Source organism: Eurosta solidaginis, chromosome 1 (genome assembly GCF_040869045.1).
Source record: "Eurosta solidaginis isolate ZX-2024a chromosome 1, ASM4086904v1, whole genome shotgun sequence".
Classification (NCBI taxonomy): domain Eukaryota; kingdom Metazoa; phylum Arthropoda; class Insecta; order Diptera; family Tephritidae; genus Eurosta; species Eurosta solidaginis.
In genome coordinates this window covers 43,893,123-43,917,740 of record NC_090319.1, presented here as the reverse complement: position 1 = coordinate 43,917,740, position 24,618 = coordinate 43,893,123, and the positions used below count along the sequence as shown (strand labels likewise).

Genomic DNA, 24,618 nt, shown 5'->3' with positions numbered 1-24,618 from the left:
ACATAATTTTAACTCAATTACATAATTTAAGTCATAGAAAATGCTTTAATATATTTCAAATTTCGAAAAGACACAAAACTGCAAGCTCGCGGAGAATCACCCAAATAATTGTTGTCTGAAATAAAAAAATAAAAATCTTAAGTTAAAAGGTTTTATTGAAAACAATCTAGGGCGTTGATCAGACAATTAAATAAAAGCGTTGGGCACGTAATACAATCGGTTAAAGCCACGCCCAGTTTTTATACAGTCGACCGTCTGTCCTTCCGCTCGGCCGTTAACACGATAACTTGAGCAAAAATCGATATATCTTTACTAAACTCAGTTCACGTACTTATCTGAACTCACTTTATCTTGGTTTTAAAAATGGGCGAAATCCGACTATAACCACGCCAACTTTTTCGATATCGAAAATTTCGAAAAATGAAAAAATGCCATAATTCTATATTAAATACGAAAAAAAGGAGGAAACATGGTGACTGGATTGGTTTTTTGACGCAAAATAAAACTTTAGAAAAAACTTTGTACCATATTAAGTAGAAGGAAATGAAAAAGTTCCGCAGGGCGAAATCAAAAGCCCTTTGGACTCATGGTAGGAATACTGTTCGTGGTATTACATATAAAAATAAATTAGTGGTAACCGACAGATTATATTCTGGGTCACCTGGTCCACATTGTGGTCGATATCCCGAAATCGCCTTCACATATACAACTAAGGGCCACTCCTTTTAAAATCCCCGTTAATACCTTTAATTTGATACCCATATCGTACAAACATATTCTAGAGTCATCCCTGGTCCACCTTTATGGCGATATGGCACACTCCCTTGTAAAATACTCTTTAATGCCTTTCATTTGATATCCATATCGTACAAACACATTCTAGAGTCATCCCTGGTCCACCTTTATGGCGATATCTCGTAAAGGCGTCCACCTATAGAACTAAGGCCCACTCCCTTTTAAAATACCCTTTAACACATTTCATTTGATACCCATATCGTACAAATACATTCTAGAGTCACCTCTGGTCCACCTTTCTGGCGATATCTCGTCCTATATAGGCGTCCGCCTATAGAACTAAGACCCACTCCTTTTAAAAATACCCTTTAACACATTTCATTTGATACCCATATCGTACAAACACATTCTAGAGTCATCCCTGGTCCACCTTTATGGCGATATGGCACACTCCCTTTTAAAATACTCTTTAATGCCTTTCATTTGGTACCCATATCGTACAAACACATTCTAGAGTCACCTCTGGTCCACTTTTCTGGCGATATCTCGAAAAGGCGTCCACCTATAGAACTAAGGCCCACTCCCTTTTAAAACCCTCGTTAACACCTTTCATTTGATACCCATATCGTACAAACACATTCTAGAGTCATCCCTGGTCCACCTTTATGGCGATATCTCGAAAGGCGTCCACCACCTATAGAACTAAGACCCACTCCCTTTTAAAATACTCATTAACACCTTTCAGTTGATACCCATATCGTACAACATACATTCTAGAGTCACCCCTGGTCCACCTTTATGGCGATATCCCGAAATGGTGTCCACCTATAGAACTACGGTCCACTCCCTTTTAAAATACTCTTTAATACCTCCCATTTGAAACCCATGTCATACAAACACATTCCAGGGTTACCCTAGGTTCATTTTCCTACATGGTGATTTTCCTTATTTTGTCTCCAAAGCTCTCAGCTGAGTATGTAATGTTCGGTTACACCCGAACTAAGTCTTCATTACTTGTTTCTCTTTCTTTTATGTACATATGTATTCATACTAATTTCGTGAAGAATGGAACGCAGACGTTTTTATTGTTGTAACTAAATTCACTGAAAATTACAAGGTAATTTCTTTTGCGAAAAAATTTTTTTATTTAAAATAATATATTGCACCTACCAGTCGTTTGTATTCTTAAATAAACCCCCAATAACGTCTGCATTTGATTTTAGTGACAGACGCTTTTGGAATTCAAAGTGAAGGAATAGCTTTTCGCACCGCGTCTGGCAACAAGATTCCAAAAGAAAGCACTGCAAATCTTATTTTATAATTAACGACTGTACTCCATTCCTGCTGGAAATTGCAGATCCCCACTAAACAAACAGGCTCCTATAAAAAGATAAGGCGACCAAAGCTTCAAAATCAGCAGTGAGGCAAATGCCTTTGATATTAGTATTGTGGCATTTCATGAAAAGAATTGAACTTAAGACCTTTGTAGGTACATATATTGATGTTGGGTTTTTATTTTTACATTTTAAATCAAACCAAAAAGTTTTAACTAAAGATTCTGGTGTTTAAAATATGCGCCACTTTTCGTTTAAAATTTAAACTGCAAAGTTTTAATTCCAGTTTTTGAATGTTTTAAAAATAAATCCAAGGGTTTAAAAAGCGAAGAGTAATGTTTTAGTTCTAGTATTCTTTGCTTTCAGTTTGAAACAAGTGAGTTTTGAATCTAAACCGAAATGTTTTAATAATAGTGTTTCTTGGTTTGAAAATATGGAAGTTTTCTGAACTAAAATTTAACCAAAATGTTTTAATTCGAAACCGGTCAAATGAGCCCTTTTCTTTTTAGGCTTTGAAAGGTCTGCACTTAAAACCAAAAAAAGTCATACATATATGATTTAAGATTTAAACCAAAATTTTCAACAGTGTATCAATACGAAATATATTTATGGCTCAATACGAAATATATTCAAAGATTGAACTTGAAGTTCAATGAAGGCAATTAAAGTTGTTTTTCTCAACTTAGCAATATGATTGCGCACCAAAAAAATAATTGAAGCAATAACTAAACTGAATCTGAGAAAACGCGCCTATGTTAAACGCTCCCATATAGTATATTTCAACATTCAAGCAATACAGCATTTTCCCCTTCTACGGCTAAACTGTAAATCGATGGGATAAAGAATTCTATATGACTCTATAGATTCACTCTCAGGCTGTTCGCAGTTTCGAAAACAAGCAATTAAAAACAAGTAAGCATGTCTAAGTTCGCGCAAAATCTAGCATGATATACCCAGCTGTGTGCTCTCATCTATATCTATAGAAATGTTATAAAATAAAGTCGCCAAAAGTCATTGTACGCCCATCACTTCACACAGAATGCTCCGATTTTAAAAATGTTTTTTTTTTTTGCATTTGAAAGCTTAGGTATGTGAGTTGGACATATTAAATATAATTTGAAGGTATATAATATAGGGGCGTATCAAATTGCCCAAATGTAGTAAAAGAATCATAAAATTTTTGATCGTGGGTTTGAATCGAGCTTTTGTTTACACACCCATAAATTGAAAAAGAATGGATCGATTGGAATATTTCTTCTTTGCAGTAAAACTTTGAAATATTAACCTTTGTTCTGCATACAAAAAATATACATGATTTCTTTCGTATACGAGCAAAATGGTTTAAACAAAAGTAACATGTTTACCAAAAAATGCAGTGCGTGTGATTGTTCGCTGTGAACTGTGCGAGCAAACCTGCGTTAAGTGGGACATTTTGCATCACATACGTACATACATAGCATTCGCTAGCGTTATTTGACTTCGGCAGTACGTATATTTATAGGTATTTGGATTTGTCAGCTGGCATATACCCCGCACTTACCTCCAAAGAATCCAAAGTTTGGATTCCAAACCCTTTTGCTCTATCATGGTGGGTTTTCACAGAAAATGTTTAATTCATTTGTTTTTAAGTGCACGCTGCTATTCTATAAATAGATGAGACTCCAGGCTTGCATTGTAGATGTTACAATCGTAATAATTATTGATTGCATTTAAGCGTAAATTAACGAAAAATTTATTTCAATTGCCCCATTAATTATCCGTTCCATCAAAAGTTGTGTGACCCAATAACACATGCTTGCAATGGATTATACATATATATACATTAGGGTGGGTCAAATTTATTGTTGCAAAGGCACATTCAGTTTCTGAATCTATGGGTCATACTGAGTAATATTGTCCATGGGACCATAGGTCTGAAATGAATTTCTAGCCTCCCTAATTTTGTTAGACAATTTTTATATCCTAATCCGAATGGCGGATCTTACAAATAAAATACATGTCAAAAAATGTCAAATTCGGATTGGGATATAAAATTTTCTAACAAAATAAGGTCCTGTCAAGCGTATTGCTCGAAAGATTGAAGTCCCCCATGAATCATCTGATTGGACCTTATCAGTGTGGATTTAGACCTGATAATTCTACAGTCGACCAGATTTTCACTATGCGCCAAACATCCCCACTTCAGCGTTTTTTAAGCCGCCTTCTACAGCACGCTATGTCTGAATCTGGTTTTCGCGCAAAACTTATACGTCTGTGGAAAATAACGTTAAGCAACACCATCAGCTCAGTCAGAATTGGTAATGATGTGCGTAACTACAGACCCATATCCAAACTGACCACTGTTTCTAAAATTTTTGAGCATGCAGTCTATGCTAAGTTGAGCTTTGCGGTTAAGTCCCCTATTTCTCCGTATCAGCATGGTTTCGTTGCGGAGAAGTCGACGATTTCTAACCTTGCTGTTTTCAGTGAGTATTGCATTGAGTATTTTTCAGCTGCCTCGCAGGTAGATTGTATCTATACTGACTTTTCAAAAAGCTTTGATAGGGTCTCCCATAGAGTCCTAATTAATAAACTAGGATGCCTTGGTTTTCATTCTTCCTTTCTGTTATGGTTAAGTTCATATTTATCCAGCAGGCGGAGTGTTGTCACTGTTGATGGGGAGTCTTCTATTCCCTTTACTGCCTCTTCAGGGGTACCACAGGGGAGTATACTAGGTCCATTATTATTTAATCTTTTCATTAATGACATTAGCAATTGCTTTACATTTGCTAAATGTCTCCTTTACGCTGAATGCAAAATGACATTACCAAGCTACATCTGTGGTGTCTCAAGTCTCATCTGTCCTTAAATGCATTTAAATGCTTTCATGTGACCTATTCTAAGTCATCCAATATACATCGCTCAAAATATAGTATTTCTAATTGTGAACTTCAATGTCTTAGTGAGATTAAGGACCTTGGGGTTATATTTGATAGCGAGTTTTCCTTCAATAGTCATATTAGCCACGTTACCTCTAAATCTTACTCAATGCTGGGTGTTGTTAGGCGCAATTCCGCGAAGTTCTGTGACCCTTATACTTTTAAAGCTCTCTGTACTTCTTTTCTCAGGTCTCATTTAGAATATGCTGTCTTTATTTGGAGACCTAGTACTATGACAGCTATAAATATACTAGAGAGAATACAAAAACGCTTTCTTAAGTATGCCCTTTGGACGTTAAATTTTTAACAGCTCATACCATCTTATACTGCTCGTCTTACACTGTTAAATCTCAAATCCTTGGAGAGTCGAAGATCTATACTCTCCTTGTCCTTTACTTTCAAAATTGTCAAGGGCCTAATTGACTGTCCATACTTATTAGAAAGGATTCGGTTTAATGTCCCTCAACGGTTTCTTCGTAATGTGTCTCCTTTCTATGGGGTTAATACGAGAACGATATATGCTCGTAAATCGTGCTTTAAGGGAGTTTAATTCACTAAGTGATGCTATCACTTTGGATTTTTCAATGCCAATTAATGTTTTTCTCGCGATGCTTAACTCAGCCCTATAAGTGGTTCGATTTATACACAAAATTAGTATGTAACCTATAAATTAGTTAAGTACATAGTCTGTAAGGATTGTATTCCAAAGACTTATAATTAAATAAAGAATATCACCAGCAATATGTACACTAAATGTTTACCAGATGTAAAATTTGTATTAGCATCATCAGTGCGGAAATTATTTACAGTGGAAAGTTTATTATTATTTTAACGTATGAGAAGTGCCAAACCAAAACACAATAAAAGCTCCCTCAAATAAGCAGTTTTTCATACAGATGCGTTTAAGACAATGTTATGCATTATGAGTAGATTGCACGTCAGATCGAGCGACACCAGCGCCATCTGACATGAAAAAGTAGCCATCTTCCAACTTTTGTTGCATGCAAAGCATAAGAAGAAGAATTTGTCATTTGATTCAGCTAAGGGTGCTTTCACACTTTGCAAATGAAATTATTTTTCTCATTTGTTGGTACTTTTCTAAAAAATTTTCAATTTAACAAATAAATAAAACATAAAATATGTTAGCAAGTATATTTCTCGTATAGTGAGAATATTTATAACAGTGCTTCGTGAAATTTTGTATGAGAATGGGCAAGGCGAAATAAACTTCAATTGCCAAGTCTGAAGTTCCTTTATATTTACAAACGCCACAATTTGTTTGATAGTGGCGATGTTACTGGAATGCATACGATTGCGTAGAACACATCTATAAGAAAAACTTCATTATGTCTAGGCCATAAGTGACTCATAACAAGTTCCTTAAAAAATGAAAAAAAGTGCCCAGTCATAAATGGATACACATGTTTAAATGATACTTATGATATAATAGAAGTTAAGAAAGAACACACATACAGACCAAAAATCACACTTCAAGAACCACTAGATTTGAAGTTAAGACAGATAGTTGTTTGTAATTATTGTGTTTTGTTCTGAAAAAAAATTTATATATTGCGTTTTGTTTTGAAATCTTTTGGAATTATTGCGTTTTAGTTTGGAATTTATTTGATGTGGTGTGAAGAGTAATAGCTTTCTATCGAGTAAAAGTGCTTGTGTCATTATTTCAGTGACCCTAAAAGAAATAGTTGGGTCAATTATACCATTTTTGTCATATTAGTAACTCAATATGAAGTACATGGCCCAGCTCCAGCTTTGCTTGTTGAGTGGTTCATTAACTAATTTTTTGGGATTTTTCGGAAACTTATCGTCATGCTTCATGGTAGAGATATACGCCGCCGATAAACGCAGCCGCCGCCGATTTTTTTCGTTTTTCGCACGCTGCCGCCGAATGTCAAAAATATATGCGCGGCGGCGGCGGCGGCGGCGTTCGGCGCGTTACTATATTTTCTACTCGTTTAAGACTGTTTACTAAACAGTGTTTAGGCCGTTTATTGTTCATGTCGAAAATTGGTTGGATATCGTCGAAAGTGGCATCAACGGATGCGCATAACTGTCAGTTATAAGAAACTAATTGCGAAATTAAACTATTTCTAACTGTTCAAAAGTTATTTAAAAAAAACTGGCGCTTTCGATATCAGCTTAACACGGACTTTGCATCACCCAATTCACCAAGTTAATAAAACAAAACACTAAAAGAAAAGTTATATAATAAATTTATATGCTCACTTTGCATATTTTTGAAAAAAATTAATAATGAACAATGAATTCAAATTCAAGGCGAACATGTTTTCAAATTGTCCTCAAGGTGTTAAAAAAAGCAAAATACCCAAAAAGGTGCCGATTTTAAAAAATTGTATATTGCAATTGGCTGAAAGAATAAGAAAAATCAGGGATGCAAAATCCTTTAGTAGATTCTAGGAGCATAAACACTCCTTTGAAATGATTCTCACCTCATACTTAAGTTGAGGATATATATACGCATGAGAGAGGTTTGAAAAATCACTTGGGCTTACATTCAAACATCTGTTGTTTATTTGCGAAACTATACAATAACGTTAAAATGTAAATTTTGATTTTCACACTTCATTCTTCAACACCCAAGTTTCACGGTTTGACATTTCCTAAAGTTGGCGGTCCTATCCAAAACTAGTCGCTTGGAGTGAATCACATTGATTATAGTCTATCAACCAAGTTTAAATATCACCTACACGTTACGGCTCCTTTTACAAATGTGAATACGTAAGCACATATATTTACCAGGTGAGGCTTTGTCCTTCGCAAGAACACCCAAAGTGGTGGAGCAAAAGCTTCCCCAAGACAGTCGAACTAATGACCATGTGTGCAACTACCGTAGTGCACAGTCGAACTAGTCCGAAAACTGAAGCTACGCGCTCATTCATAATGAGCTCTTATATCATATGGCCGGAAAACAGCAGTTACCATCTTTCAACTTAAAATCGGTGGACTTTCATTATAAAATATCGTTTTGATTTAACGAAGACTATTGAAATCAATGTTGTGAACACAAACGTCTGCAAACTTTGGACTACATTTTAAAAAATTTATGCAGGCTCCTTGTAAAATTTTAATTATGTAGATGCGCCGAGGATTATATGATTTTCACCCATGAGTTACGCAATGATATCCACTTAGACTGGTTATGATTTCGAGGTCGACATCTTTGGCCGAATAGTCACTCCTCAACGTTTCAAAGTGTATCTCTGGTGTAGCTCAGCAGCATAGCGCGACAAAAGCATCCGTTGGAGTCTTCGGAGCTACACCTAGAGCTTCTAGGAAAGTGACGTCAACGAAGTTATGAGTTCGAGGCGTGGTAGCGATTGGTGGTCGGGATTGCTATTGTTCGCACATCGGGAATAGCTTTTAAAAACAGCCGTAACAAATGGAGGCGTCCGGTGCCACGAGAGTCATGAGTATTAATAGACCATTAATAGCAACCGTAAGTCGCCTTTGTGCGTGGCCCCCAAGGAGCCACAAATGATTTGAAGAAATTGGGTTCGCGACGATTATTAGGAGTTATCCCTAGGTGAAACTACGCTTTGCACGAGATATACAGACAAAAGTGTGACTATTTTATGTATCTCTATTTCTTTTCAGCAGACCCAGCAGTACCAATTCCAAAGACCGGGGCTAGGGTCGACGCCTCCCTGGAGTAAGCGAACGAGCGACAATCCCTCCACAAGGAGCTACTCCTGAAAATTTTTGAACGGTCTGCGAGATCTTGAGGCAAAAACCCCGGATTTCATATTGATTTCCTTAAATACATACAAACAAAACCTTTCCTAAATATTATGTTTTTAAATAGAAAAATCAAGCTTTTTAAAGTAAGAACACCGGCGTACGCCGGCGCGCCGCCCATGCCGCCGCCGCCGATAAAGTGATCGGCGTAAACCTCTACTCCATGGAGCATTCTTAAGGAGTACACCGAGCTGTAGTAGGTGGTCCCGGCCTAGGACATCCCAATGCAAATTGGACCACATTCTTCTGAAGTACTACTCAAATCGTCCTGAAGGAGTATACCAGTATTCCACAACTTATCCCCATTCATATACACATAATAAAGTTATAAATTAAAATTCCATCCATAACTCAAATAAACTGAAGGATACACTTATTGCGTTTTGGTTTGGAACTCCTCACATTGTTTATGATTATCTACATGTACATATTTAAATTTTTAATCAAACTGAGTTGAGTTATAGACAACATACAATCTTTATTTAAATGCACTTTTCATGTTTTTATACGGGAAATTTTATAGGCTTTCGTTTTCAATAGGAACTTCAAGTTCTAAAACAAGTTGAGACCATTATTGTAAGCAGAATTCGTAGGAAAAGCACTGAGCCCATACAGATGTCCCATACATACTACCCATACTTTGCTATGCTTATGTAAATATGCTTTTTACATATTTATTTAATAGATAGTACATGATATCTAAATTTTTATCTATATATATACATGTACAATATGAACACATCGTATGTTACTATATAAATATTAATGTTTAACAAGTAAAGAAGTCTAAGTTCGGGTGAAACCGAACACTATATACCCAGCTGTAGACTTGAAATGTCTAAGTTCGGGTATAACCGAACATTATATACTCAGCGTGAGCTTCAATTGCACATTTCATTTCAGATAAATTACTTTTCTACATAACACGTGGCACCGCCCGTTTAAAAAAATGTCTCCCCAATTCCTCTTACAATAAAACTTGATAAGTGAAATGTCATTGATTCAAAACTATTTGTTGCTAATTTATAGCTTATTATTCTAGTATACGACCCTTTTAAACTTTTTTTATATCTAAGTTGCCGTGGACTCTAACCGATCCCGTCCATTTTGACTAGAAATATTTTCTGCTATAAGGAAAATATGTGTACAAAATTTCATTACGATATTTTATTTTTCTTCGAGTTATGGCTCCCGAAACATAGAAAATTGCTTAGTCATAAAAGGGGCGGTGCCACACCCATTTTCAAAAATTTTAGTGTTTTCCAATTTAATGTAGAACGTAAAATTCAATTTAGAAAGTAAAATTCTATTGATACAAAGCTCTTTTTTGCTAAGATATAGCTTATTGTTTTCGTCTACGACCATTTTAAAAATGTTTTATGTAAAAGTGGGCGTGGTCCTTAACCAATCCCGTCCATTTTTACTAAAAATATTTTCGTCTATAAGGAAAATTTGTGTACCCAATTTTATTACGATCCGTTAATTTTTCTTCGAGTTATGGCTCCAGAAACATAGAAAATTGCTTAGTCATAAAAGGGGCGGTGCTACGCCCATTTTTAAAAATTTTAAGTTTTTCCTATTTATTATTATAAATACACTTGGGAAATGAAATATCATTGATATAAAACTCTTTTTTGCAAAGATATAGCTTATTTTATTCGTCCACGACCCTGTTAAAAATCTTTTATATAAAAGTGGGCGTGGTCCTTAACCGATTTCGTAAATTTTTCTTCAAAGCATTCCTTATAGTAAACGCAACCTCTCTGCCGAATTTCGTTACGATAGGTTTAACGATTTTTGATCTATGATTAATAATATTTGTAGAACCGATTTTATCATAAGTAGGCAGTGCACTATGGAAAATCGTAGAACAACTGCTGATGAAAAATGGTTTTTTCGATGTCGCTACTGGCATGCTTTTTTTATGATTTTTTACAATATCACAAACTTTAAGTTTTGACGGGCGTCCATGTTAAGCCCATTCCCTTCATCACTTTCAAATTGATTTTAATGTTATACGTTACAGGAAAAGGTATGATGTATTATATATTTCTGGAAACCCCGTTTTTTTAAGAATATGAAACAACTAATATGTTTTTAATATTATAATTATGTTTACCTTAAAACAATTGCAAAATAAAATAAGAAGAAGAAGTTTTTTTAAAGTTCATCGAGACTTTTGATAGTTGCCCACGTTCACCCACGCTTTACATTTTATTTTGATTTATAGCCTAGCTATCCATAAACATAATCAAATAAAAAAAAGCTGCGGAAATTTGCGATTTTCGGAGTAACTATTAAAAATGTGTTAAAAGTCAGAAAACGGAAAACCGCTCGCTATCTATTGGGGTTTTAAATGTTGCTGTGTACATCAATAGTTTGCGGTAAGTTTTGTGTTTTTCATTGATATTAGGAAGTTTGTCTCTTTTGCACTCATGTTGCGTGTGAAAATATTAATAAACAAGTTGCACACCAGAGAACAGCGCTGAATGATTCTAATTTCTTCTCAATAAAAATCACAGTTTTCTCGAGTGACCGTGAGGGTTGAATACAGCTTTAAACAATAAAAAAAGTAAAGCATTATCTTTTCAAACATCATAACAAAAACACCAAATGCAGTTTTACCTAAATTTTTCAATTTCAGAGGGCAGAAATATATTATTACTATGTAAAATACCTGTTTTTTATCAATAAAAATTCCAGTTCTCCCGTGTGACATTGAGCGTTGAATCCTATTTTAAACAATAAAAAAGTAAAGCATTAAGTGCAGTTTTGCATAATATACCTACAATTCGAAACTTTGTTGACGGAGTACTTATGAATGTACACCTTAGGTAGGAAACTAACGAGGTTAAAAGCGATTATAGCGGAATTTCCAAAATACCCTTTGTTTCGACGCACTACCCTCATATTTCATATTAGTATATAAACAGAACAAAATATTAGTGAATTAACAGAAGTGTAATTATTACGAATACAAATAACTACGTGTTTTGTTGTCCCTTCAAAATGTCTACCTTCAAGTGTTTTAAACGTGAAATAATACTTTCGTATATCGAAGGAGAAAAATCATTAGAGGCATTATCAACAGTTTTAAAAGAAAATTATCATGTATCTGAAGACAACTTATGTTTCATCCTCAGTAATTTTCAAAGACATATTATTCATACTTTTAATAAACGATGGGCAGAACACTCGCGGAAAAAGGATACATTTTTAATGAAAAACAGCAACTGGTTAGAATCAGAATATTCAGTAACTTTACAGAAATCTGAAGACGTTACAACCAACTCCACATCATCTACTTCTTCTGGAAAACGTGTGAGACCGTGCGTATCTTATCCAGATTTGTCAGAATCCAGTAAAAGAAGAAAAAATACAATACTACTTAATTAATATGGATTTGAACACGTCTATAATGCATATCTTCAAAGGTCCTTCCATAGGAGAAGGAACAGAAGCTAAACATTCAGGTTTGCTTACAGTGAAAATAAGACCTTATTCTCGAGTCTCATAGAGAAGCAAGGCAGACAAAATGTTTAGGGATGAAGAAGCATTGATCGTATTTATTGGCTTGGATTTAACGAAAGCACAATATTTGTACTACGGGACAAATGAACGATTTGACTAAAGTGACTGCTAGGCCTGAAAATGAAGATTTTTATTAATATGGACTGTCTACTTTACACGCCTGGATTCGTTGTATGAAAATGATTTTACATATTTCCTATAATCTGTCTTTCCAAATATGGTGAGCCACAAGCGAAGAAAAGAAACGACTAAAGCAAGAGAAGAAAACCCTGGTACAAAGGCGTTTCCGTGAAGAGCTAGGATTGATCATCGACAAACGAAGGCAAGTAAGTGGTAATACTAATGACGGTAATATTTCCAGAAGAATTTTTCACAATGCATGCTGCTCTGCTGAAATTACAGGAGTGTATAAATTTGATTAAACGACTTTACATAATTCTGCAAGCTCTTTCAATGATAAATGCTGAAAAATTTGGCAGTTATGCTATGGAGACTGCCAGGATCTATGTGAGCAATTATGAATAACACTACATGCCATCTTCAGATCACAAAATTTTGATTCATGGAGAAAGTGTCATAAAGTATTTTGCAGTACTTCCTATTGGTCAACTTTCGGAAGATGCACAAGATTCCCGTTATAAGGATTATAAAAAATTTCGTTTACATCATGCTAGAAAATGATCAAAATCCGCTACAAACGAGGACGTATTTCATACTCTTCTTTATACTTCAGATCCATACATAACCAGCATTAGGAAACTGTATACTAAAAACGTGAAGGAACTTGATGAAGACACCTTAGATCGTTTGAAAATGAACGAATTAATTTCAGATCCCGAAGTTCATCAGATCCCGAAGTTCATCAGATATAAATAACATAATAATCATATGTATATGTACAATAATAATAGTAAATATTACAATTAATTAATTAATCTGTGTTCAATTTCAATTGCCATTTTTTTATGTTTTTATTATTTAAATTGACTTGTATTTTGATGTACTATTTGATATTTGGTTTTTGTAGGCATAAAATAATAGTATTCATTGTTAAAAAATAAATAAATATTTTTAATAATTTTGAATTTCTTTTATCTTTTAAGGTATGGTTTTAAATTAAGGCATAATAAATTACATTCCATTTGAAGCCATATACCTTATTCTATATATGTGCAACATTTTAGAACATAATATTCAAAAATAAAAAAGTTATTGATTTTTAATCAGAAACTGATCTTTATTTTCCATAGTGCGGTGTCACGCCCATTTTAAAAAATTTTTCCAAATTTTTATCAAGAGTCTCAATATCAGTCGACACGTCAAATTTCGACATTCTGGGTGTCTTATTTACTAAATAATCAGTTTTTTTGTGTTTTCCAATTTTCCAAAATGTTATATATATAAAAAGTGGGGGTGGTTATCATCCGATTTCGCTCATTTTCAATACTAATTTATTCTGGGTCCAGATAAGCTCCTGTACCAAACTTGGTGAAGATATCTCAATATTTACTCTAGTTATCGGGTCAACGGACAGACGGACGGACATGGTTCAATCAAATTTTTTTTCGATACTGATGATTTTGATATACGGACGTCTATATCTATCTCGATTCCTTTATACCTCTACAACCAACCGTTATCCAATCAAAGTTATAATACCCTGTGTACAAGTACAGCTGGGTATAAAGAGACTATGGCATAAAGCAAACACAACAACTTTTAAAATATTTTGTTATCTCTCAGTTAAAATATAATCTAGCAGTCTGGCTATGATTATTATTGGAAATACATAACAGGATGTTGAACTCGACTCTTTATTTCCTGGCATTAAGTTTCTTGAAAGTGCATAGCTTATTCTTTCTCGTAATAATTTAAAGAGAAGCGGGCACCTAGAAACATAAATGCCAATATAATAAATTACTGCAGGCGCTTTCCAATATATCGTAAAATATTTCTCCAGCTTTCGAAAAACATAGAGTACTCAAGTTGATATTCACCAATCACTTTCCATCCTTAAAGAAATTTTGTGAAATTTCGATTTTCAAGATTATTTTCAAATTATTCTCCAATATGAGAGAAATTTAAAGCTCACAAATCTTTATCCACACATTTCTCCAGTTGCTTTCCCACATTGGAAATGTACATAAATGCTCTCCAAGGCGGCACCACCAACGCCAACAGCTGTTTATTGTCAGAAAAAACCAGGGATGCACCTTAACGTTAAGCTAATCGTTTATCAAAAAATTTCCACCGTTTCCGTTGAAACACTTCGAAATATTATCGATAAAGAAATTATCAAGATAAATTGTATCTCGTTTTTAACCGAAACGAAAAGCTTTCGTTAACGTTAAAAACGTTAACGAAAATGTGATACTTTATGTTTGAATTGTGCTGGCAATGCTATAGCCATGGTGAAGCCGTAAGGTGGCAACAACGAGCGCACATACACACACAAACTCTATGTAATTTGTTTGTGTAATTCGTTGGTGGTAATGTCAAAAATACTCTGAGAAATGTTCGTACTGTCAAAATTCATGAGAAAAGTTGCAATCAGCTTGGATAATGCTTTCACCTTTAATGACTCCGCCATCAATCAGCTTTGCCAGCATAGTTTGAAATTAATAATCAACATAAACGATTTGATTTCGTTTTGATATGGCAGAAAACGAAACGAAATCATTTCGTTAATTTGACGATCTTAACGTTAATAAACGAAACGAAATGACTTCGTTTCGTTTATTAACGTTGATTATCGTAACGAAATGATATCGTTTCGTTGGTTAAGCATGCCTGGAAAAAACAAATGGTTAGTAGCATTAATGAAGCGTATAAAATAAAATACAATTGATGCATGTTCAATTTTATTTGTATAAAATACTGCAGTATTTGAATTGTTCATTTGAGTCCAGTTGGAGAATCACACTCGAGCATACATTGAGAATTATATCTTTCTCAACTTGAGAAATTGCATTTTTTGCCATATAAAAAAGTTTCCTTTTTGTTGAGAATGCTATGGCTCTCAAGTTGAGCCAATGTTGAGAAACAACACTTAAGTTTTGAGAATTATGCCAGTTATCAGCTCCAGCTCTAATCTGGCTCAAGTACAAATGTTAATTGGCTCTACTACCCAACCAGCAAAATAAGAATTTGTGTTTTACTAAACAAACTCTCACACATCTTATCACTACACAGTATAGAAAAAAGCCGCTTTTTCTGTCCCTAAATATGTGCCTCTGAATGCTTAAACCTTTAAAAGTACGCAACGGATTTTGATGCGGTTTTTTTTAATAGATAGAGTCATTGAAGAGGAAGGTTTATATTGCAACGAATTTTGTGAAAATTCCGCCTATTTGCAACCTTCTACTAACGTTCGTTTCGCTAAATCGTCGAACAAATAACTCAAATATTCAATAGTGCAAAATGGTCTTTATTTGACTACTTTGAAAGTACTTCACAATAACACTTATACTTCGCAACCAATAGCATGCTTAAATCAAACTGATCCTGACTACTCAGCTTGCTCTACTTTTATACTCTCTGCTGCCTTGTCCAAATGTCTAGACGTTTCCTCTTCTAAAATCCTCTACCTGGTCACCAAGCCATAAGCGCGTGTATTTGTAGTATGTAACCATATGCGTGTATATATGTGAGTACTACTTCGGCCGATGATGACATGCGTTTGTGAGTATCTCTCTGCTGCTTGTATGTATGTGTGTACATGATGATTAATGTGTTTATGTAGCTTGCTTTAAGGTTTTTTTTTGTTGTGCATTTATGTGAATATTCGTCACAATATGTATAAAAACATCCATTAAATAGTGGAGGAATACTGTTATTTTTGAATTTCCTAATGTGATGTATATATGTATATAAAAGAAAGTGGTGTTAGTTACAATATTTATAACTCAAGAACGGATGAACCGATTTGGCTGAAAATTCGTGGAGAGGTAGCTTAAAACCAGAATACGGGCATAGGATACTCTCTATCCCATTCTGACTAGGGTCTTGAGATCAAAACGTGGAACTGGGTAATCCTGGGATGTGTTTGTACAATATGGGTATCAGATGGAAGCTGTTTATGAGTACTTTGATACTGTAATCCATCAGGAGCAAACATACTGGCACTAGTCGTTTGTAATAATTGTGTGCCAGCCTTAAGGAAATAGTCACTGGATGGATTGCTATCAGCGCCATCTAACAGTCGGATCGCTTGCACAAACAGTAAATATAAATAATGTATAAAAAGATGAATATGGTATCTCTGCCTTTCAGGCAGGAATCCATCGTTCAGCCAATCGGATGCTCGCTTTTATTCTTGCAAAGCAGACGCAACCCTCTGTTGGCCAAAAATATTAACTTTATCATAAGAAATATATAAAAACGGGAAAATGTGGCAACACGATAAGAAAAAAAAGAAGTTGGGGGATTGAATAAAAAGATAGCAACCAGAGAAGGAAGCAAAGATTAACTCTCGCCTTTAATTTAAAGAGAAAAACCACTGAAATTAAAATACGAAGTAATTTTCGTACCTCTGGGTGACAAGGGTCTCGAGATATAGGCGAAAACGGAACCCCGGTACGCCTAGAATGTGTTTATAGAATATGGATAACAAATGAAAGCTGTTGATGAGTGCTTTAGTACAGGGTAGTTTTCATACCTATTGGTGACTAGGGTCTCGAGATATAGGCCAAAACGTGGACCAGGGTAACACTAGGATGTGTTTTTATATTATGGGTATTAAATTGAAGCTGTTGATGTGCGCTTTAGTACAGAGTAATTTTCATACCGCTGGGTGACTAGGGTCACGAGATAGAAGACAAAACGTGGACCGGGATACCCCTAGAATGTGTGTAATATGGATATCAAATGAAAGCTGTTGCTGAGAGCTTTAAAATAATTTTCATTGTGATATTCGATTTAGTCGCATCAAGCTGGAAAAATTGATAAATATGCATGGGGAGCCGAAATAAAGACATGAGTTTATAATACTCACATACCTATGTATTTACATACGTCCTAATCGATTTGCCTAAAATTAAATTTGGTATATAAATTTGCCTATATTAGCATTTACGATCCTTTTTCGCGGGAAGTAGACCAGAGACGGACTGCGCCTGGGATTAGGACTTGGACTGGGACTGAGACTCGAAGTGGGACTGGGACTCGGAATGGGACTGGAACAAAATACATACCACCCTCTGGGACTGGCAATAAGGGATGAAGAAGAATGAGAAGAACTTGAGAGAAGAGAAAAGAGGAAAGAGACTGAGAAAGAGATAGAGTGAGACGAAGATAGTGATAGATGAAGCGAAAAAGACGGAGAGAGGAGTGAATAAAAGGATTAAGAAAAAGTGAAGTGGGGGAAGGGCAGAGTACGACAGAAAAAGCTTATTAAAATGTATGCAGATATACCAAATTTAGGGCAGAACAACGTCTGACGGGTCTGCTAGTATCAAATATATTAAACCATGACTCAATCACAGAAGGTTTGTTCGGCTGACACAATTTTTGAAAATTGTGGCCATCTTGCTCCCAAATCGAATTGACATCCATTTACTGTGCTGTTTCTTCGGAAATGTAAGAAAAATGTTAGAAGTAGAAATAGGAGGCTAACAATTAATAATTGCCCGATATGAGCTCAACTGCATAATTCCTTAGTTTTACTTTTTTCGATTCTATGGTAAATATATTAAATATACCTGGATCTATTTGTGGGGCTGAACAAAGGAAATTTGAGAACCGTCTATCTTATCCGGTAACCTTAAACACACATTTTAATCAATGCGCTTTCGAATCGGGTTGTGCTATGAAACTCGCTGATAGCTCTGGTTTTAGATCAGAATATGTCCAGAGAATCTATATTTAAAACTTCTGTAGCTTTAACAAATGGTATATGTACGTCCCGAAATATATACATACATAGTTAGCTCACAAAGGGTTAATACGCTTGTTTACAATTTTTTCGACTAAGAACTCCTACAAATAAATATTTCAGTTATCAATTCTATCTTGTTTGATTTACCTTGCCATTCAGTTGATTGCTGTGTTTTTATATTCAATTTCATTATTATTTAATTAAAATTCCAAAAATAGTCACTCTGATTAATTTAATTGTTGTTTTTCTGAATTCCGTTAATTTTACGAAAGACTAATAGCTTTTTCCAGGTTAATCTAGTTTAGGTAAATACATAGTTCATAATTATTAAAGTCACAGCCTATACGTATGAGGAAATATGTACATACCATACGAGTATGTAAATAATTAGAGTACGACCGAAGCCGGTTATTTCAGCCGAAACCAAAACGAATGTTTATATCTAGCACTAGGGCAAGTTACTTATTGTAACCGTCTCGCTAAAGCATGAACGCTGATAACATTATATGAGGCGGCTTTGGGAATATAAGAAAGAAAAGTTCTTCTTATATTCCCAAAAGATTTATGAAACTTGACGAGATGGCTATGACGAGTGACCTAAACGATTTAATGCTGATCTGTACGAACTTTAGAAATTATGTTCTTCATAAGAAGGCGATGGACGGGGTTTGTCCGTTTAGGCCGTGCTTCTCTTTCGGTTTCTGTCGTGGTCCTTTTTAATTTTTCCTACAAATTGGCAAGATGAGACCTACACGTTTTACACCTACTCCGAACAGCATATGCAAGGCAGATAAGTTTTCGCGGACAAGCTTTTCGTGGTAGAAATACACTCGCAGTGTTTACCATATCACTGCCGATGCGCGACCCCGCTTGGAAACTGTTTTTTTTTTGAAAAAACCTTTTTTCTTCATTTTGATGTTGCTTTGCCCGGGACTTGAACTTAGGATGATTGGTGTGGTAGGCAGTTGGCGTGTACCCTCTATAACTCAAACGTGCACTGTACCAATCAACCTTATCTTTCCATCAGGAATTTACCTCCGGTCTTCTTGAGACGTTTCGCCAGATTTTCCTGCATTATTCCAAATACGCTATCCCTCGCGCTCACGCGGTTCGATCTCATGTTTCTTTCTTCTAACGAGGCGTCTCTTTATTCCTTAGAGATACACATTTTTAAAAAGTATTTTGAGATACTTATCTTATTCGTATTTGACATGAATGTGGTGCAAAAACGCTCGGCTCTGATAAAAAGATTAGGCCTATTAGCATTTGCAAATATTTCTGATTAATCGACAAAACGAATGCGAAATAAAATGTTCGGTTGAAGTCTAGAACGAATAAAAGTCATAAAATGCATTAATACTGTATATACTTATATATGTAATTTTCCATTGTACCCTATCGTTATATACCTAATTATATATAGTACATATATATTTTTTCGTTTCAAAATACACACGTAGTTGTCCACAACTTTTTATACCTAGTTGTGCTTATGACGCAATGTATTATAACCTTTTTCGCTTAAAGGGCCTGGCAAAGTTGACATAGTCATAACGCCATAGTCATAATCATATTTTTACTTATCCATATCAATTGGCATCAGTTATTGGTGCCTTAACCTAAAAATCGTGAAATTTTCATAAAAATGAAGAAAACGAAAAATTACAAACATATACCACAAAAAATAAGTCTCTTAGTCGAAAAGTATCCAAAACAATAAATAAAATCTACAAAAAGTTAATAAATTCACCAACTCAAATATTTTTAAGTTATGGATATGGCGAAAAACCAAAAACCAATTGGTTGGCTATGGTATGGCCATGGCTATGGCGTTATGGGATGGTACCATTGACCAATTACATTGATTTCCATAAGGTTGGTTGGCTCAGCTGTTTTATATGGCTATGGATACGTCAACTTTTCCAGGGCCTTAACGGTAGACCATAACGGCATGAACTAATCGATATACCTACATAGATGGCAAATAGGCCTAGAATGAAATGGTGCTGAAATATATCACATATTTCGAAAAAATTGAAATATTAAATGAAATTTGGTAAACTGATTAACCTTAAAACTCACAATGAATAATTCGAATCGACTTGGACTTTGACAGATAAACGCGCGATATGTCATACATTTTCCGAGTACTGCTTCGCATTAGTTATCAGCGAAAAAAAGTACCACAGCTACTACACTATTTTATACCAAGATAGATAGATAATTAATTGAGCATTTCACTGCGACCATTGTTCTATTGTGCCCTCAGCTTCTTCACAGCACCTCATCCAAGTCGACATCTCTGATGAACCGTAGCAGTTCACCTGGCTTGAGGGATTTAATGTGAGAATTTTATACCAAGTTGAGAAAAAATTGGTTCTCAACTGTAACTCAAGCGTGACTCCCTTATTTGATTTAAATGTAAGTAGGTACGTCCGTCCGTTAACACGTTTACTTGAGTAAAAATCGGGAAGTCTTTATGAAATTTAGTAAAGAGACTTATCTGGACCCAGAATAGATTGGTATTGAAAATCAGCGAAATCGAACGATAATATAGTAAATTTCAAAAAATTGAAAAAATGCGATATTTTATTGCCAAAGACAGATAAAGTGATGAACTTTGATATGTGAGGAAGTAGAAATTTCGAAAAAGAAGAAAATTTTTAAGTCTTGCAAAAGCCGTAAATCAAAAACTGTTAAAGATATCTTGTTAAATTTGGCACGTAGATTATTCCTACGATTATACATATACTTTGTGAAAATAAACGGAGTTGTTTCAGCTGTTGGCTTTGGTCATACCACCTTGGAGAGAATTTTCATTCTCAACTTCAAATCAACTCTATCGAAAATCTATTTTCACTCAAGAGATATATATGAGACTGTCCAACTAGGTATGTACACACATATATAGAACAATAATAACAAATTTTAGATCGACATTTGTATGTTACTAACCCGATTCGGCATTTGGGAGATATTGTGACTTAAAATATAGCTTTCGATCACGGATACGGCCGCTGGATATATGTATGTACATGAGCTCGATGCAAATTGGAAGAGAAGTTCGGCCTAAATTCTCTTCGGAGGTATATCGCGCCTTGCATTTATTTTATTTTTAATATTGAATTTACGTGTTTCCTTTGTTTATATTTCGCTGATAAGCGAATAATAATAACACAATTAAAATAACAATATATCAAATTAATTCTTTATACATATTTGTGGTCGGGCTAAAATCTCTTCGGAGGTTATAGCGCCTTGTATTTATTTTTTTATTTGTGGTCACAGGAGATAACAACCTAAGTCCACCTAGAAAAGCTATAAGTTCTGCTGCACATACAACAACAGTGAAATAAAATGTGTTTTTCTTAACACCGATGTTCAGCGAGTATGCATATGAAGATACATTCTGTTACCTCCAAGACGTTCGAAACTAAAAGAGGTTTTAGACAAGGACACTCTCTAGGCCTCATGCATAAAAAGCGAGCATATGCTCATACTGGTGTTCTCAAGGAAAAACCGGCTTGTTTGTTTTCACTATAAAAACAAAATATAAAACTTTTACTCAGAAAAGCGAGTATGAGCAAATGCTCGCTTGTTACGCTTGACTTGAAGCGCTCTCTCGTGCGAAACTTTTCGCGCGCAGCGTAACTAAATCGCTCCGGTAATATGAGCGTCAAACTGGAGGATTATCTGACATAATAGTCGCGCTGCCTACTCATTCATACATTTTATCTTAACCGCCTAGATTATATTGGTATTTGCTTAACTAACTAGTCACGCCAGCTATCCCTGCTTTGCGCTAACTGACACCGATTGGGAGATCTAGTCATCGTCCGCCTGCATCTCCCAACTCAGGGGCGGTCTTTGCCTTCCTCTGCTTCCAAATTAAGGTGTCGACGGAAATACATTCTTGAGCGTCTGAGTAAATTCGCATAACGTTGTCTTTGCTTTTTTTATTTGTTGTACTATATTCATATATGCGAACAGCCGGCGGCATCTCGAACACTACAAGTGCTAACTCATCTTCTTTCAGCAACGTCCATGATTCGGAGCCATATATTAAGACATGTATGAAAGGCGACTTGTAGAGCTTGGTTTTTGTTCGTTAAGAGAGGATTTCTATTCCTAATTCATCTGTGTCTAGTCAATCCAAAGTATCACTTGCTGGTTCCTCGATAAACGAAGTCTTCTCGAATTTATATCCGCCGTCAATATTGACGTGCAAAGACGCAAATGAACTGAATATTTCATGGATGACAGCACGTGCTTCGTCTTGTCTTCATTTTCCTAAATATCCTGTTTTTTCTTTTTTTTCTTTATCCAATCCCGAGAAGGCAGACCCTTACTGCGCATTTGTTACTGACGATCGAATAACGTGGTGGAAAAAATTAGTGAACGAGGCAAAGAACTTTTCAGATTGGCCTTCATCTTACTCTTGACATATATAGGTTTTAAGCCGTGGAGCACTTTGCTTATTGAAAAATAAGCGGCGCCAGCAGCGGGAAGGCTAAAGAAAGATATAACCAGTTTTAACAATAAAAATATCAAAAAGAGAGATTTGCACCTTCTGCTATACAAATTTATTAAAATTAGTTTCCTCTCTTTATATTCATTAAAAGGACTTAAAAGATCCTAGCAAATGAGGGCGTAGCACTCGATAAGTCATCAGTAGACTTCCCAATCCGATTGTGGGAAAACAAAAGGTGACAGGAGTTGCATATAATCCATCCAGCACGAAATGCGTTGGAAGAAGCGCGAGGCTGCAAAATTTAAAAGGTCATGAGCAAATCATACGATATCAGACTTACGAAGTTGCTTATATCTTTAAATGAGAATACATAAGACTCATGATGGGCGTGCTAATTGGGCACTACCCTCTGGAGTCACTTGCACATAGTATGGGCCTGGGATGAAACGGTTGGACATGTATTGTGGCCTGCGCTAGCGTGGTCAAAGCTCCAGATCTCGAGGCAGCTATTAAGCTAGGTCCTAGGAAACGTCTAGTATTTGACAAGAGTCTTGGTATCTCATTGGGGTTATTTCGTTTGGTCGTGAAGCAAATTCTGGTAACACTATGGATAAATTCAGTCTATGTAAGATCTTTATTGACCCATCAGTTTAACCTAACCTAAGTTGATACTCTTTCGTCGAACCTAAAACTTAAAACCCCTATATACACGTCAGTTATCTTAACCCCGACGTTATTAACGTCATCAAATTCGATTTCCCCTTTTACGATAGTACTATAAAATACAATATTGTTTTTATTGTCTGTTGTTTTGTCATAAACATTTTCTCTCCCGGTTTTTTTTTTCTTATTTGATCAACGATCTGCTTTTAAGCGTCGCTTATCGTATTGACACCACACTGGGGGAATAGCGCTTACTCTGTCAGCAACTTAATAGTTAAATACGAGGGCTGTTTTATATATCTGTAATTTTTTAAACGAAAGTTAACATACCCGGCAAATGAGTGAAGCATTTTCCATCATAGAAGTTTTGTGTCACATAGTTTATAAAGAGTTTCCTTACATCTATAACACTCCCCAAAGCCTTCGGGGAGAAACCTTATCGTTACAACAACAACAAAAACAGTTTCCTTGGTTTCGTTGATGGTGTTTTAATTTAAAAACAAGTAAGAGCGGGACTGTCTTCGGATGTGCCGAACACTTCATACCTTTCATGAATGTGGCTGAACAATAATCTTATCCCATTCGTAATATCCAAATAATCGGTTGCATAAGATATGAAATATATAGTGAACAGAGTAAGGGATTTTTAAGATATATATAATGTAACGAATTTACTGAAATTCCTCTTATTTGCAACCTTCTACTAACGTTCGAATCACTAAACTGTTGAATAAATAACTCCACTATTACATAATGCAAAATGGCCTTTATTCAAGTACTTCACAATACTACTACTTCAGATAGCGTGCTTAAATCAAACTCAACACTGATTCTCAGATTTACCTCCTTTTATACTCTATGATTTCTCGTTCGCATACTTCTAGGCGTTTCTATTTCTAGAAATTACTTCTCGTTTACAATCTATAAATGTCTCAGCTATAACTACAGATAATATTAAAAAAACAAACTACCTATTGTGTGAGGATGCAAAGATTTACGTTTTTTGTGGTCTGCATGAAATAGCTTTGATCGTGAATCACTTATCTCAACAATATATGCCGTAAACGTAAGTACTTGATGAAATTTGAAGTGTCCAGCCGTTAAAAATGGGGCAGAAATGAGAGTTTAATAAGGGTTATAACACTTATCCTTATAATTTTTTTCAGGCAACAATATATGCGATATAAGTAATCGTTTGGTGAAATTTGAAGCTTCTAGCGGTTAAAATGGTATATAATTTGCAAAAAGTTTCTTATCTGGACAATCCGTTGTAGGACACATATGCTATATATACGACCGATCTCTTCAGTTTTCTCA

The 24,618-nt window shown here is 35.2% G+C and overlaps 1 protein-coding gene across 1 annotated transcript in view; it reads right to left on the bottom strand.

Moving 5' to 3' along the window:
- The window catches only part of LOC137252556 (piggyBac transposable element-derived protein 4-like), a 371,343-nt gene that overhangs the window by 116,341 nt on the left and 230,384 nt on the right, over positions 1–24,618 (bottom strand). The window lies entirely within an intron of this gene.